The sequence below is a fragment of the Mandrillus leucophaeus genome, unplaced genomic scaffold, assembly GCF_000951045.1.
Source record: "Mandrillus leucophaeus isolate KB7577 unplaced genomic scaffold, Mleu.le_1.0 Scaffold1011, whole genome shotgun sequence".
Classification (NCBI taxonomy): Eukaryota; Metazoa; Chordata; class Mammalia; order Primates; family Cercopithecidae; genus Mandrillus; species Mandrillus leucophaeus.
The window spans coordinates 149948-167516 of record NW_012098222.1 but is presented as its reverse complement, the minus strand read 5'-3'; the positions used below and the strand labels follow the sequence as shown (position 1 = coordinate 167516).

At 37.8% G+C, this 17569-nt stretch overlaps 1 pseudogene across 1 annotated transcript; it reads left to right on the top strand.

The window, feature by feature from the left end:
- The first annotated feature begins 12169 nt into the window (after positions 1-12169).
- On the top strand, positions 12170-13760 carry LOC105536463 (annotated as a pseudogene). The gene has a single exon (XR_001005596.1). The product of XR_001005596.1 is annotated as a 26S protease regulatory subunit 10B pseudogene (transcript).
- Positions 13761-17569: the final 3809 nt, after the last annotated feature.

Sequence of the window (17569 nt, the reverse complement as noted above, 5' to 3'; positions counted from 1 at the left end):
TGTTTTAACTATTTACGCCAGGTATCTTCTGTAGCAGGTGGCTTCACTGTACTGCCAGACCTTCTCCGAGACTTAAAAGCCACCACTATTACTACGGAGGTTTTTACACAAAAATAGGGAAGAGGTTACATGAAAAATGGGTTACATCATTCCATGCATTTGTCTGAAATGTGTCATCTCAGAGAACTCATCCCTGTAGTTCAGGGCAGAAGCTGTGCCTTCGCATGTCTTTGTGTCTTTGTTAACGCTCTATAAAAGGAGGTCATTTCCCAGAGTGGTTTAGCCTTTCAATGCTGCTGGAGTCTGCCATGATAACATTCTATTTTCATTTTGGCTGTAATGCAGAAAACATTATCTGTGTGTCATGATTGGCTGGAACAGTTTGCTTGGATTCCATAACCCAGTACCACGGACTGAAGGTCTCAATGAACACTGAGTGTCTCATAATTCTGGAGGCTAGAAATTCAACATCAAGCTATTGGCTGGAGGGGTTTCTTTAATGCCTCTTTCTACTTGAGATGAGATGACCACCTTCTATTTCTGTTTTCACAGGGTCTTCCCTTGAGCCTCTCTGTGTCTTTACTCTTTTTAAAAGGACTCCAGTCATAGCAGATTGGGGTCCACTTTACTTAACTTACTTAATCATAGTCACCTCTTTAAGGACCATATGTCCAAACACTCACTCACAATTTGAGGCCGATTACATTATATATGCCTTAGAATATCAACATATAAATATTAGAATATCAACATATAAATTTGGGAGAAGAGACACAATTTTTTTTTTTAAAGCTAACTAACTTTATTTGAATAATCTAAACAGAGAACGAGAGTAGGTGAATGTGTAGCCAGAGGGAAAATATCCTATGTCAAGTTTCAAAACATAACAAGTGAAAATAAGTTTATTTCTAAAAGAAATTTCAGTGAAAGAAAAAGGATGTTTATTATGACATAACATATTGATTCCTAATGGTGGATCTATTAACTGTCTAATCTAGTCAAAATATTTAAGCTATATCTGCATATGTAAATAAGAACAAAATCTGTCCTCTAATTTTACCTAGTAAAATAATGGCAAAACAATAAACTAAATTTACGTAGGTTTCATAGATATGCCAATCACATAAAATAAAAACAATCAGGAGAGAAGCATGTCAACATGTGTAATTTAATTCCAACAATGTGTAATTTAAACATTAGGCTTGGATAACAACTGGTAACAAATCCTACTCTGGCTTGGATAATAACTGATAGCAAATGCTAACTTAAAAGTTTTCATGAATTCAGTAGCTACCAGTACAACCTCTGTCATCCTTCTCACCTTCCCTTACTTACTTAAATGGTAGCAAAATTTTCTTGAAATTAAAAAAAAAAGAAACTGTTTGGGAAATGATTTTATTAAAGTAAACAGACTTGGATGCTTATTTAAAATGTATCTCTATATATTTTAATATGCAAAAACAAATGTACAGATATCTACACAAGCAAAAACAATTTTCTTTACATTTTTAGTAAGCTGCAGCAATAAGGATATTTTAGTTTGAACACAAACACATGAAACCTTCAAAAAAGTCCACATTTTCATAGGAAGCTACTTTACAAAGAAAACACATGTACTCCAGTTGAAAATACAAACACCCTGTCTGCTTTATGGTAAAAATCCCAGGAATCATATTTTCTCATTTTACTATGCAGAATCAGAGTTTGAAAAATAATAATCTTTCTCTTCTTCATCTAAAGATTCCACAACATTAGTAAAAAGTTTTCCAATACCAGAGTTTTCTCCTAAATCTGTGTTAAGTGGGGTTTTCCTTCTTGGTGTTGGAGTTGAGAAATCAGTTTCAACTAATTTTTTCTTGATGTTGCCCCAGACAATACCACCATTACTTTTATGATATTTTTGCATAGGAAAAACACATTTATCACTATCATTCCTATTTATAGAAGCTAGCATGCCAGGACTGACATGCTGACATTGAGGAGTTTTTACCAATGGAAAGATAACTGATGATGGAGTTGTTAGATTTTTGTTTGTATTTGGCAGAATATCATCATCATCTTCACTGTCCTGTAAACTTGGCAACAGTATTCTTTGATGCTGTAAAGGTGTTGTACTGAAAAAATCATCATGGTCATCTTTTGGCAACTGTTCCAGAAATTCCCTCATCTGTTGCTTCCTTTTAAGAGTTCCCACTTTGGCAGTTATCTTAATTGTTTCTGATCAGCATCACCTCGCTCGCCATTTTGGCCTTTGGAATTGGCTGGCTTTTTCTTAGTGACATGTTTATGGGATCCTTTTCCTCTGGGATTTTCCATGTATTTCCTCTCATCCGTCCTCACCCGATTTGTCAAGTGAAGAAAGCGAAACAGAAAAAGAAATTAAAAGGAAAGCTGAAGTTAAGAAAACCAAAGCAGGAAACACCAAAGAAGCAGTGGTTCACCTGAGAAACAGCACAAGAAACACAAGTAATATTCCAGTGATTTTGGAACCTGAAACTGAAGAAAGTGAAAATGAATTTTATATCAAACAAACGAAAGCTAGACCTTCCATCAAAGAAACTCTTCAGAAGTCTGGTGTTAGGAAAGAGTTTCCAATTACTGAGGCAGTAGGATCTGATAAGACAAACAAGGCATTCCTTAGAATGTTTACCTGGTTTAATTCAGGATAAGGAATGGAATGAGAAGGAGTTACGGAAACTTCATTGTACTTTTGCATCTCTTCCAAAGAGACACAATTTAGAACATAAGATGCATTAACCCCCTGTTGATGGTAGATTCCCAGGAAAGTGATTACTTGGTGAAAGGATATACATATGTAAAATTTGTATAGCTACGGCCGGACGACTTTCCACAAGGTCTGTCGCAAGTACATTGCTATCAACAGTCCCTGAATATAGCTACTTCTCTGCACCCAGCCTCCTCTGGATGTTAACATTCTTTGAATTTTTTGACAATCTCATGTCTGTGGGGCAAATAAAAACACATTGTTCCTTTTATTTCCAGCTTTCCAACTGATATGTTTGAGTCACCTTTTAGATGTAATTTTAAATATGGATTTAGGTTTTCTGTTTCTCAAGTTTTCTGTCTTGTCTGTCTTGTTCTGTTCACTGTCTCCAAAATGGAGAGGCAATAAGGCTTCTCCAGGTGCTTGCACTCAATGTCAGAAGCCACTGTGTTTCAGGTAATTTAGAGGGAATGTCATGCAGCCCTCTCTGTGGAAGGTTCTTAGTTCTGACCCATGTGCTGTTCAGCAGCCATTTGAATTGCAAAGCCTGTGTGTTCTCGTCTCTGCACTGAGGACTTTTTTGCAGTGGAAAGTGCAGTGGAAAATGCAGTGAAAAGTGCAGTGGAAAATGCACTTCATACAGGCTATTAATACTGTTGGGTGCTGTTGCTTCACAGCTGACAAAATTTCATGAGGATTTCTTGTAGGTATCAGTGGTTAGATTATCACCCGCCCCATATAAAATTTTTTTTTAAAGTCTAAAACTTTTTGTCAGGCACATGCATGTCCTCCACATTCACAAGAAGAAATGTTTGTGACTGGACGCGGGGGCTCACGCCTGCAATCCTAGCACTTTGGGAGGCCGAGACGGGCGGATCACCGGAGGTCGGGAGTTCAAGACCAGCCTGACCAACATGGGGAAACCCTGTTTCTACTAAAAATGCAAAATTAGTTGGGTGTGGCGGAGCATGCCTGTAATCCCAGCTACTTGGTAGGCTGAGGCAGGAGAATCCGTTGAACCCAGGAAGCAGAGGTTGCGGTGAGCTGAAATCGCACCACTGCACTCCAGCCTGGGCAACAAGAGTGAAACTCTGTCTCAAAAAAAATAAATAAAATAAAAAGAAGGAAAAGAATAGTAGAATGTATGTTCCTACTTCTGGCTTTTGGGCCTTCCCCAAAGAGTGGTTTCTGTTTGCCGTGACACAGAATGCTCAAAGACATGGTGGTATACTTCGAATGACAGTTTGGTTTGGCTGAGACCAAAGGTAATAAAAGAAAATGAATCTTGAAAAAAGCTTTGAGAGACCTTCAGAATTTCTTGGCCAACAAGTTTGTATCAGACTCCCTCTGGACAAAGCCACTATGTAAAAGGTGTGACTGGTAATTTTTTTGAATGCCCAAGTTTAATGGACATATATAATGTAATATAATCTAATCAGCCAAAAATTACAATATATACAAAGTATTAGGGTATTATGGCCCAATAAGAAAAATAGGATAAATATCCAGAAATCTACCCTAAAGAAATGGAGATGTATAAATTACCTAAAAAAATTTAAAATAATTATCTAAATGGTACTCAGTGAGCAAAATGTGAGCACAGACAACTAAATAAAATCAGGAAAATGAGAACATACACAATAAGATAAAAAATAGTAAAAAGCAAATTATGGAGTTGAAGAATATAAAAAGAATGCCTGAGAAATGATCAAACAAGAAAAAAACATAAAAATTAAAAAGTTCAACAAATTTTAACTAGGATAAACACAAAAAGATTCATAATGAGAAAAATTATAAGCAAAGTTTTGAAAGTCACAGACTAGTAGATAATCTTGAAAGCCAAAAAAGAAGCCAAAAAAGAAAAGCTATGTTATTTATAAGGGTGCTTCTATGAGATAATCAGTGAATCTAGCTGCAGGAATCTTGCCGGCCAGAAGGGACATGGGTAATATAGTGAATGTGCTAAAAGAACAAAAACTTTTAAGCAATAATACTATATCCAGATAAACTGTCAAAATGAAGAAAAAGTAAAGTCCTTTCATGATGACCACATACTACAAAAGCATATCGCCATTACGCCGGCACTAGAAGAAATGCTAAAGAGAGTTTTTCTCATTAAAAATAAAGTGATGTTAAACAGCGTTGCAAAATTACATGACAGTACATAACTCTCTAGAAAAGACATATACAGGCACAAAAATAAAATTATGATGAATTCAAATGATGGTTCCTAAAACATATGTAATATGTTATATAATTTTAAAAAAGTGTAAAAATAGTCAAAAAAGTTTGTTAATGATATATAATATAAAAAGCTATTAGTGACATCAATAATATAAAGTTGAGGCAGACAGAAAGAGGAAGAATGTTCATATGCAACTAAAGTTAAGTTGTTACTGGCCAGGCACGGTGGCTCATGCCTGAAATCCCAGCATTTTTGGAGGCTGAGGCAGGTAGATCACCTGAGGTCAGGAGTTTGAGACCAGCCTGGCCAACATGGTGGAACCCCATCTCTACTAAAAATACCAAAAAAAATTAGCTGGGCATGGTGACAGGCACCTGTAATCCCAGCTACTCGGGAAACTGAGGCAGTGGAATCACTTGAACCAGGGAGGCGGGGTTTGCAGTGAGCTGAGATCACTCCATTGCACTCCAGCCTGGGCGACAGAGCGAGACTCCGTCTCAAAAAAAAGAAAAAAAAGTTAAGTTGTTACCAATTTAAAATATATTGTAACTTTAAGAGGTTTTATGGGCCAGGAGCAGTGGCTCACGCCTATAATCCCAGCACTTTGGGAGTCCGAGGCGGGTGAATCACGAGTTCAGGATTTCGAGAGCAGCCTGGCCAATATGGTGAAACCCCACATCTCTACTCAAAATACAAAAAGTCTAGCCGGGCGTGGTGGTGGGCGCCCATAATCCCATCTCCTTGGGAGGCTGAGGAAGGAGAATCATTTGAACTCAGGAGGCACAAGTTGCAGTGAGCTGAGATCGTGCCACTGCACTCCAGTGTGGGCTACAGTGTGAGACTCTGTCTCAAAAAAAAAAAAAAAGATTTTATGTAATCCCCATGGCAACCACAAAGAAAACATTTAGAGAGATACACACACACACAAAAATACATTAAAGCATGTCACTACAAAAATCAACACAAAAAGGAAGATTCAAAAGAGTGGGTAAAGGGGGCCACATAGCTATAAAATCAGAGAAAACAATGACAAAAGTAAGTTCTTCACTTTCAAAAACCTATTTTAATATTTATGGACTTAATTTTTCAATCAAAACATGTAAATGGAATAGAGGGATTAATAAAACAAAGCCCAACTTTATCTTCTCCATAAGTGACTCACTTTAGATCTAATGTCAAAACTAGACTGAAAGTAGCAAGATGAAAATAGGCTTTTGGGGGCCGGGCATGGTGGCTCATGCCTGTAATCCCAACACTTTGGGAGGCTGAGGTGGGAGGATCACCTGAGGTCTGGAGTTCAAGACCAGCCTGACCAACATGGAGAAACCCCGTTTGTACTAATAATACAAAAATAAATTAGCCGGCGTGGTGGTGCAAGCCTGTAATCCCAGCTACTCCAGGGCCTGAGGCAGGAGAATGGCTTGAACCTGGGAGGCGGAGATTGCTGTGAGCCAAGATCACGCCATTGCACTCCAGCCTGGGCAACAAGAGCGAAACTCCGTCTCAAAATAAAAAAATGAAAATAGACTTTTGATGTAAATGGTTATTGAATGAGAGCAGTGCTGGTCCTGTCTCTTATACACATCTAGATGTGTATAAGAGACAGGCCAAGATCACGCCATTGCACTCCAGCCTGGGCAACAAGAGCGAAACTCCGTCTCAAAATAAAAAAATGAAAATAGACTTTTGATGTAAATGGTAATCGAATGAAAGCAGTGCTGGTCATAACTGTGTTAGGCAAAATACATTTTAGTCATAGTTCATAAAATAAACTTTAAGTCTAAACTTTGCAGGAGACAAAGAAGGCCATTAAATAATAATAGAAGGGCTCATTCACTGAGAACTTATGAAATTTTATTTTATATATGTGTGTGTGTGTATATATATATATAATTCTCAACCAGTGTTCCCAAATGTATAAAGCGAACATTGAAATAATTATTACAATAGATAAAAATAATAATAGAATATTTTAATTCAAACTTTCATAATAATTAATATAGCTAGCCAAAATATTAATAAGGAAACAGAAGGTTTGAAAACACTAGAGAAAAATTAGACCTAGTGGGCATATACAGAATACACAGCAACAGCAAAACATACAATTTCCTCAATAGCTCATAAAACATTCTCCTAGATACACCACCTAGTAGGCCACAAAAGAAGACTTAACAATTTTTTAAAAATATACATCTTAAAGACTATTATTTCTGATAAAAATGAAATAAAACTAGAAATCAATAACAGAAGAAAACAAAAATGTCAACATACATATGGAAATTAACTCACTTTTGAGCATGTTCATGTTTAAACATTGTAAGACTTAATATTGTGAAGATGTTCGTGCTGCCTAGTGAGCTACGGATTCAATGCAATCCCTTTACAATTAACAATTTTTTTTTCTTTTAGAAATAGAAAAAGCAACCAAAAATTTATATGGAATCTCAAGGGACAATAAAGAGCCCAAAAATGTTTTAAAAAAGAAACAGTGTTAGTGACCTCACCTTTTCTAATTTCAAAGCACATTACAAAGCTACGGTAATAAAAACAGTTTGGCTCTGGCATAAAGACAGACAAGTTTTCCAGTAAAACACAATGTAGCACAAATGTTAACCTTGTACATATGAGTAAATAGTTATTTGAACACCTATATTCATTGAAGCATTATTCACAAAGGCTGATATTTGAAAGCCAAACTTTCCTCACTGAATGAATGAATAAATACAATTTGTAATATAAAAGTATTGGAAAACTACTCAGCTTTTAAAAGCAGACAATCTTGTAACATCCACAATAAAGATAAACCTTGAGGACAGGATGCTAAGTAAACTTAGCCACAATAAAAGAGATACTCTATGATTCCACTTACATGTAATATCTAAAGTATTGAAACTCTTAGAAACAGAAAATGGAATGGTTTTTAATTGGGAGCCAGGTGGTAAAAAACATGGGCATTATTAATTTATTTCATGTTTATTGAGTTTTAGTTTTGCAACAAAAAAGTTTTACAGCTATGCTGCATAACAATGTAAATACACTTAACATGACTAAACTGTATAAGAAAAAATATTTAAGATTCTAAATTTTATGTTATGTATTTTTTACCACAATCAAAATTAAAAATGACACCTGAGGGCAGGGTGTGGGTGGCTCATGGGTATAATCCCAGCACTCTGGGAGGCTGAGGTGTGCAGATCACTTGAGGTCAAGAATTCAAGACCAGCCTGGCCCCATCTCTACTAAAAATACAAAAATTAGCCAGGCATAGTGGTGCATGCCTTTAATCCCAGCTACTCAGGAGGCTGAAGCAGGAGAATTGCTTGAACCTGGGAGGTGGAGGCAGCAGTGAGCCGAGATTGTGCCACTGCACTTTGGGCAACAGAGCAAGACTCTTTCTTAAATAAATAAATAAATAAGACACCTAAAAGAGATAGAGTTACAAACTTTCTGAATAATTATCTTTAAACCAAAAAACTGTTTCTTTCACACTAAGATAATATAAGATAAAGATGTTGAAATTAAGACAATTTCCATGACTACTCACCTAGACAGAATCAATTATTGGCCACCAGGCAAGAAGAAAAACATACCAATCATAAACAAAACAGGGGCAATATTTATACAAGCAAACAAACACTTAGATAATTTTACTGACAAAGGACATAGGGCTGATTCATAGTTGACTTTTGCCCCACACTGTCTTAAGGTGTACAGAGTTGAATATTGTCATACAAAATTATGATATATAAATTAAAACTAAAAACTAAATTTATGTAAGGTGGACTACCCTAAAAAATGAAACACACCAATACAAAATTGCAAACAAAGTTAAAATTAACATTAACCCCCAAAATTCTGGTTTGAATGCTGTAATTCAAAACCATAATAAATAAGTAGAAACTAGAAACACAACTGATATGAGGAGCCCACTCTAAAAAATGCAGAAATATAAATACAAAACATAATGAAGAGAAACTTTAACCCATAAAACCCTGTATAAACATAGAACAGAATTCTAGATAACTAAATTTTCAACTCTAACTGTGCGTCCATGCACGTCACGAAGTTTGAATCCTTTGAATACAGTCAGGGCAGCAACATTTCAAAGGAAACACATAATAATTACTCATAAAGAGTTTTAATGAGAAAATTTTTAAAACTAAGCATTCAAGTAATACTAGAGAAACTTTTAAATTATGCTACAGATACACTGATACATTGCTGCTTTTTTTTTTTTTTTTTTTTTTGAGACGGAGTTTCTCTCTTGTTGCCCAGGTTGTAGTGCAATGGCACAATCTCGGCTCACCGTAACCTCCGCCTCCCAAGGTCAAGCTATTCTCCTGCCTCAGCCTCCTGAATAGCTGGGATTACAGGCATGCGCCCCCATGCCTCTCTAATTTTGTATTTTTCATAGAGACGGGGTTTCTCCATATTGGTCAGGTTGGTCTCAAACTTCCGACCTCAGCTGATCCACCCCCCTCAGCCTCCTGAAGTGCTGGCATTATAGGCGTGAGCCACTGTGCCCAGCGCATTGCTGCTTTTCTTACAAAATGGTAAGGCTGTAATCTAGCCTTTAGAAGAAAAACCTTACGTTTCTAAATACAATAACTATGTATAGTAAATACAGTATAAACATTGATATTTAAAACAAAATTGGGAAGAAGTTGTGCTATTATTCAGGTAAAAGTTGAGGAAACTGGAAGGAAATGCTAATAACATTGTGCCTACAGTTCATGAAACATACAAGACAAATATTTTAGTAAATTATACAATTTATGTATAACACATACATTCGAGCATGTTGTTTTATTTAATTTTATTTATTTATTTTTTGAGACAGTCTCACTCTGTTGCCCAGGCTGATATGCAGTGGCACGATCTTGGCTCACTGCAACCTCCGCCTCCCGGGTTCAAGCAATTCTCCTGCCTCAGCCTCCCGAGTAGCTAGGATTACAGGCACACGCCACCAAGCCTGGCTAATTTTTTTGTATTTTTAGTAGAGTTGGGGTTTCACTATGTTGGCCAGACTGATCTCAAACTCCTGGCCTTGTGATCCGTCCGCCTTTGCCTCCCAAAGTGCTGGGATTACAGGCGTGAGCCACTGTGCCAGTCCTAGAGAATGTTGTTGTAGAACTTCTGAAGCTAAGATTACAGACAAATTACAGACATATGACAATTCAGAAAGTGTAAACACAGTCGTGGTAATCTGCATGTTAAAGAAGACAGAATCAGCCATAAAAAAGGATGAGTTCATGTCCTTTATAGGGACATGGATGCAGCTGAAAACCATCATTCTCAGCAAACTATCGCAAGAAAAGAAAACCAAATACCGCATGTTCTCACTCATAGGTGGGAACTGAACAATGAGATCACTTGGACACAGGAAGGGGAACATCACACACCGGGTCCTATTGTGGGGAAGGGTAGAGGGGAGGGATAGCATTAGAAGATATACCTAATGTAAATGACGAGTTAATGGGTGCAGCACACCAACATGGCACATGTATGCATATGTAACAAACCTGCACGTTGTGCACATGTACCCTAGAACTTAGAGTATAATAATAAAAAAAAGACAGAATCATAAAATAATAAGTGAGAAATAAGGTACTAATTGGGAATTCAGCATATGTTGAGCAATGTTCTAATTTTCCTATGGGAAAAGTTTTTGTAAGGAATCCATAAAATGAGTACACACAGTAAACCACCCTACAGTAGAGGTTGTTGGCATATAGAGTTTAAATTTTTCAGATTAGGTTCTGATAAGAAAAAGAAAATTCCTGCATAAAATAATTAGACTTTTTAAAAAATATTTAACACGATACTTTTTGCACATAAAGTTTCTCAGTCAAATTTTTTGTAGAATTATGTTTTAAACCTTCATAGGACTTCAAATTATTAAGCAGAAAACATGTGTAATCTATTTCTGGTGCTCCTGGAATTTCTTTTTTTTTTTATTGTATGATCCCATTCATATGAAATATCTAGAATATGCAAGTCCATAGAGACAGAGAGTAGACTCATGACTGCAAGGGGATGAGGAGGAAAGAATAGAGAGTGACGGCTAAAGGGTATAGGATTTCCCTTTATCATCACTGCTTCCCCCACAGTGGTGGCAGTTACATAACCTTGTTAATAAGCTAAAAACCAATGGATTGTCAATTTTATTTATGTTTATTTTTATAGTCTAAGGTCTCGCTTTGTTGCCCAGGCTGGTCTTGAACTCCTGCCTCAAGGGATTGTCCACTTCAGCCTCCCCAGCTGCTGGGATTACAGGCATAAGCCACCATACCCGCTTCTGATTACACACTTAAAAATGGTAAATTTTATTGTATGATATGTATATCTCAGCTGAAAAAAAAAGAACAGGGAGGTCTGTACTGAGATGACATAATCTCCGAATATGTTAAGTGAAGAAAGAAAGGTACAGAATAGTGTGCACAAGATACTACTATATACTTAAAAAAATGTACACACATACGTAAATACTGTCCAGGCATAAAATCTCTGAAAAGTCATATGAGAAACCAGCAACATTATTTCCTAAAGGGAAGGAACCGTGGGGTGCCTGGGGATATGGTGGTCTGGAAGGGAGACCTAACTTTTCAACACGCTCTTTTGTACCTTTTGAATTTTGTATAGAGCACAACACTTTCCTCATTTTGTAATTTAAAGGAAGAAAAAAGGAATACTCTGATGCCTCCCACCCCGTCCTGTCCGGTCCCATCTCTGCGCGGCGCCCTGTTCTGCGCCCACAGCCCCGAGTACTCCCCAGATTGTTCAAGGATGTCAGGTGGGTCGTCAGGGCAGAACCCCGACTTGGTGTGTGTGTGGCAGGAGCTGTGCCCCGCGGGGTCCCCAGTCTCTCTTGTTAGAAATTAAAGGGAGTCCTTGTTAAAATGTTAACCAGTTTATTTCAGCAGTGGTTGGTGAAATGGAAAGCACCCAGCCGTGATTTGTGGTTCACCCCAGGGGCATGAAGGAAAGGCTTTTACAAGGTTCATGAGAAAGCAACCCACGGTAAAGGATTGGTTACAGTTGGTGAAACCCCGTCTCTACTAAAAACACAAAATTAGCCGAGCGTGGTGACGCGTGGTTGTAATCCCAGCTACTCGGGAGGCTGAGGCAGGAGAATCGCTTGAACCTGGACGGAAGAAGTTGCAGTGAGCCGAGATCAGGCCATTGCACTCCAGCCTGGGCAGCAAGACTGAAACTCCGTCTCAAAAAAACAAAACAAAACAAAACAAAACAAAACAAAAAAACCGGCCATTCCCGGCATCCCCTATAGGAGACGGCTTCTCATCACGGCGGACCCTAGAGATGAGGCGCTTCGGGACTACTGCAAAAAGCTGCTTGAGCACAAGGAGATCGACGGCCGTCTTAAGGAGTTAAGGGAACAATTAAAAGAACTTACCAAGCAGTAGGAAAAGTCTGAGAATGATCTGAAGGCCCTACAAAGTGTCGGGCAGATTGTGGGTGAAGTGCTTACACAGTTAACTGAAGAAAAATTCATTGTTAAAGCTACCAATGGACCAAGATATGTTGTGGGTTGTCGTCGACAGCTTGACAAAAGTAAGCTGAAGCCAGGAACAAGAGTTGCTTTGGATATGACTACACTATCATGACATATTTGCCAAGAGAGGTGGATCCATTGGTTTATAACATGTCTCATGAGGACCCTGGGAATGTTTCTTATTCTGAGATTGGAGGGCTATCAGAACAGATCTGGGAATTAAGAGAGGTGATAGAATTACCTCTTGCAAACCCGGAGTTATTTCAGCGTGTAGGAATCATACCTCCAAAAGGCTGTTTGTGATATGGACCACCAGGTACGAGAAAAACACTCTTGGCACGAGGCATTGCTAGCCAGCTGGACTGCAATTTCTTAAAGGTTGTATCTAGTTCTATTGTAGACAAGTACATTGGTGAAAGTGCTCGTTTGATCAGAGAAATGTTTAATTATGCCAGAGACCGTCAACCATGCCTCATTTTTATGGATGAAATAGATGCTATTGGTGGTCGTCGGTTTTCTGAGGGTACTTCAGCTGACAGAGAGATTCGGAGAACGTTAATGGAGTTACTGAATCAAATGGATGGATTTGATACTCTGCACAGAGTTAAAATGATCATGGCTACAAACAGACCAGATACACTGGATCCTGCTTTGCTGCGTCCAGGGAGATTAGATAGAAAAACACATATTGATTCGCCAAATGAACAAGCAAGGTTAGACATACTGAAAATCCACGCAGGTTCCATTACAAAGCATGGTGAAATAGATTATGAAGCAATTGTGAAGCTTTCAGATGGCTTTAATGGAGCAGACCTGAGAAATGTTTGTACTGAAGCAGGTATGTTCGCGATTCGTGCTGATCATGATTTTGTAGTACAGGACGACTTCATGAAAGCAGTCAGAAAAGTGGCTGATTCTAAGAAGCTGGAGTCTAAATTGGACTACAAACCTGTGTAATTTACTGTAAGATTTTTGATGGCTGCATGACAGATGTTGGCTTAATGTAAAAATAAAGTTAAAGAAAATTATGTATTGGCAATGATGTCATTAAAAGTATATGAATAAAAATATGAGTAACATCATAAAAATTAGTAATTCAACTTTTAAGATACGGAAGAAATTTGTATGTCTGTTAAAGCTGCATTTATTGCAGCAAGTTACAAAGGAAGAGTGTTGAAGCTTTTCATATTTGCTGTGTGAGTATTTTGTAAAACATTGAAAGTTGTTTGAGATAGTGGTATAAGAAAGCATTTCTTATGACTTATTTTGTATCATTTGTTTTCCTCATCTAAAAAGTTGAATAAAATCTGTTTGATTTAGTTCTCCTAAAAAAAAAATAAATAAAAATAAAAAACTGGGCTAAAATACATGAACTAGATTGTTTCCAACAGTTCCTGCAGCTTTGTCAAGTCTACGTTAAAAAAATACATGTATGGATTTATTTCCTGACCCTTAATTCTAGTCCATGAATGTGTATGTATTGATCTTGTATCCTACAACTTTGCAGATTTTGATTGTTGGTCTTAACAGTGTTATTATTACTTAGGATTTTAATTATATGTATGTGTGTACATTATATATAATTATAACATCTCTATGTAGAAATAAGCTTATTGCTTTTCCAATTGTAGTGTTTCTTTTCTTGTATCGCTCAATTATTCTGGCAAACTTAAAGTTTTTAAGTCTTTCACCATTGCATGTAATGGTAGTTTTGAGTTTTTTATAGGTACCTTTTATTGAGGTACATATAAAAGTTTTAGTCTATATATAGTTTACTAAGTGCTCTTATCAAAGTGTTTCGGATTATGTCAAATTTTTTCGCTATTAATTGAGATGATCATGTTCCTTTCTAAAATTCATTCTACTGAGTTGGTATATTGCATTGACTAATTGCAATTGTTAGAGTGAGAAACATTGGGAGTTACAACTTTTAATGTTTAAAACAATTCATCAGTGAAACCATCTGGTTCTGGACTTTTCTTGTTGTATATTTTTGATAACTTATGTGGTCTTTTGCTAGTTACAGGTTGTATTAGACTTATTCAGAGAAATAGAAGCAATAGAATAAATATCTACTTCTATGTCTATATCTGTGTGTGTGTATTCATATGTGTGTATATATATGTGTGTTAATATATGGGACAGAGCTCTTTAGAGTTGTCATGGCGGTGTCTGTGAAGAGGCCCTTTCTCAGCCATCTATGGGCTGGTTTGGAGAACCTTCTGTTCTTCCGCTCACCTCATTTCAATGCTGGCCCTTGTTGGCAGCAGCAAGCTTCTGCCCCTCACCAGAGGAAACAGTGTTACCCCATTAACACTTTTTTGCCAGTCTCCTGTGTGGAGTTCTGCAAAGACAGTAACTGGCAGCCAGATTTGGAAGCCTCAGAGCCATTGCTGGCCATCGCTGCTGCTCCTTATACCCCATGCAACTTTCTGCTCCCCAGATGAGGCATAGAATTATGTCTACACAGACCTTCAGCCTTGGAAGGCACCAGATAACAGCCCCAGGACTCAGAACAATCACTGGGGTAGATGGGTAACAAAGCAGCACTTGCCTCCCTACTTTGCCAGCCATGACCTGGTGTGTAAACGTAATGAGCCACCAGTATTCTAACATCCCTACAATCTGCTCCTGCTGAGAACTGGCCAGCCTGATATGACATTCCTTTACACACAAAATTTGATATTAAATGTTTATTCTTTTGTATTTGGCTTATTTTACATAGTATGTCTTCAAGGTTCATCCATGTTGTAGCATGTATCAGCATTGCTTTTTTTTTTTTTTTTTTTTTCCTGAGATGGAGTCTCTCTTTGTCATCCAGGCTGGAGTGCACAGCAATGCAATCCTGACTCTTTGCTGCCTCAACCTCCCCAGGCTCAACTGATCCTTCTGACTCAGATGGTCCTCTCCCCTGTGGCTGGGACTACAGGCACACAGGATCAAGCCTAGAAATTTTTGTACTTTTTGTAGGTATGGGATTTTGCTGTGTTGCTCAGGCTGGTCTCAAACTCCCAGGCTCAAGAGATCCTCTCATCTTTGCCTCCCAAAGCTCTGAGATTATAAGCATGAGCCACCACGCCCATCAACACTGCATTCATTTTAAGGCTAAATAATATTCTGTTGTGTGTATATACCTAATTTTCTTTGCCTGTTTATCTCTTAGAAGATATCTGGATTTGTTTTTACATTTTGTGCTATAAATGATGCTGCTATAAAAATTAGTGTAAAAGTATCAGTGCATAAGTGAATAAAATTTTAAAACCTGAATACATTTCTGCATGCAGGTTTTTTTTTTTTTTTTTTGGTGGGGGAATAAAGTCTCGCTCTTGTGCCCCAGGCTAGAGTGCAGTGGCACGATCTCAGCTCACTGCAATATCTGCTTACCATGTTCAAGTGATTCTCCTGCCTCAGTCTCCCGAGTAGCTGGGATTACAGGTGCGTACCACCACACCCAGCTATTCTTTTGTGTTTTAAGTAGAGATGGGGTTTCACCATGTTGGCCAGGCTGGTCTTGAATTCCTGACCTCAGGTGATCCGCCCACCTCGGCCTCCCAAAGTGCTGGGATTACAGGAGTGAGCCACCACGCCCGGGCAGCAGTTCTTAGATTGAAAAACAGAGGCCAGGCATGGTGGCTCACACCTGTAATTCTAAAACTTTCGGAGGCTGAGGCGGGCATGTCACTTAAGCTCAGGAGTTCGAGACCAGCCTGATCAATGTGGTGAAACCTCGTCTCTAGTAAAAATTCAAAAATTGACTGGGCGTGGTGGTGCATGTTTTTAGTCCCAACTATTCGGGACACTGAGGGATGAGAATCGCTTAAGCCCCAGAGGCAGAGGTTGCAGCTTAAGTCCTTGCATTTGATTATTTTGAACACACCTGTAGTTGGAACACATGGAACTGTTCCACCCGTTGCTGGAACATACGGTAATTCTACGGAGAACTTTCTGATGAACTGCCAAACTATTTGTCACAGTTGATAAACCATTTTATATTCTCACCAGACATGCACCAGCGTTCCACTTTCTCCACATCCTAGCCAGTACTTGTTCTTTTTCATTTTTGTTGTTTTGTTTTTTATATAGCCACCCTAATAGATGTAATGTGATATCTCGTTGTGGTTTTGATTTGCATGTCCCTGATGACCGGTGATGCTGAGCATTTTTCTGTAGACTTATTGACCCAATATAGATTCGTGTCCTCTGCCCTTTTATAAATGTTGTTGTTGTTTTGTTTTGTTGTTAAGTTTTAGAAGTTCTTTGTATATTCTGTTTATTATATTATACCTTATGTACCTAGTCAGATACATTGCGAATCTTTTCTCCCACTTGCTGATTGTCTTTTCACTCTGTTGTTCATGCTGTTTGTAACAAATTTTAGTAGAGAAGGGTTATTTTCGATCAAAAACCATGAACAACAGGTGTTTTTCATATCAAAAAACCAGAAAAGTTTCACATTTTAATCAAGTCCAATTTATCTCTTTAATATTTTGTGGCCTATGCTTTTGGTGTCACAGTCAAGAAACTATCACCAAATTTAATGTTATAAGATTTTTGCTTATGCTTTTTGCTAAGAGGTTTTAAGGATTAACTTTTGAAAACATTTATAGTAGGTTTGGGGGTACCTGTGAAGGTTTGTTACATAGGTAAACACGTGTCACAGGGGTTTGCTGTACAGGTGATTTCATCACCCAGGTATTAAGCCCAGTCCCCAATAGCAATGTTTTCTACTTTTCTCATTCCTCCCACCTTCTAACTTCAAATGGACCCCAATGTCTGTTGTTTTTCTCTTTGAGTTTCTAAGTTCTTATCATTTACCTCCCACTTACAACTGAGAACACGTGGTATTTGGTTTTCTGTTCCTGTGTTAGTTTGCTAAGAATAATAGCCTGCAGCTTCATTCATGTTGCCACAAAAGACGTAATCTCTTTTTTATTGCTGCATAGTATTCCATAATGTATATGTGGCACATTTTCTTTATCTAATCTGTTACTGATAGTATTTAGGTTGATTCCATGCCTTTGCTGTGGTGAATAGGGCTGCAATGAGCATTTGCATGCACGTGTCTTTATGGTAGAATAATTTCTATTTCTCTGGGAATATACACAGTAATGGAATTGCGAGCAGATCTATTGAATGGTAGTTCTGC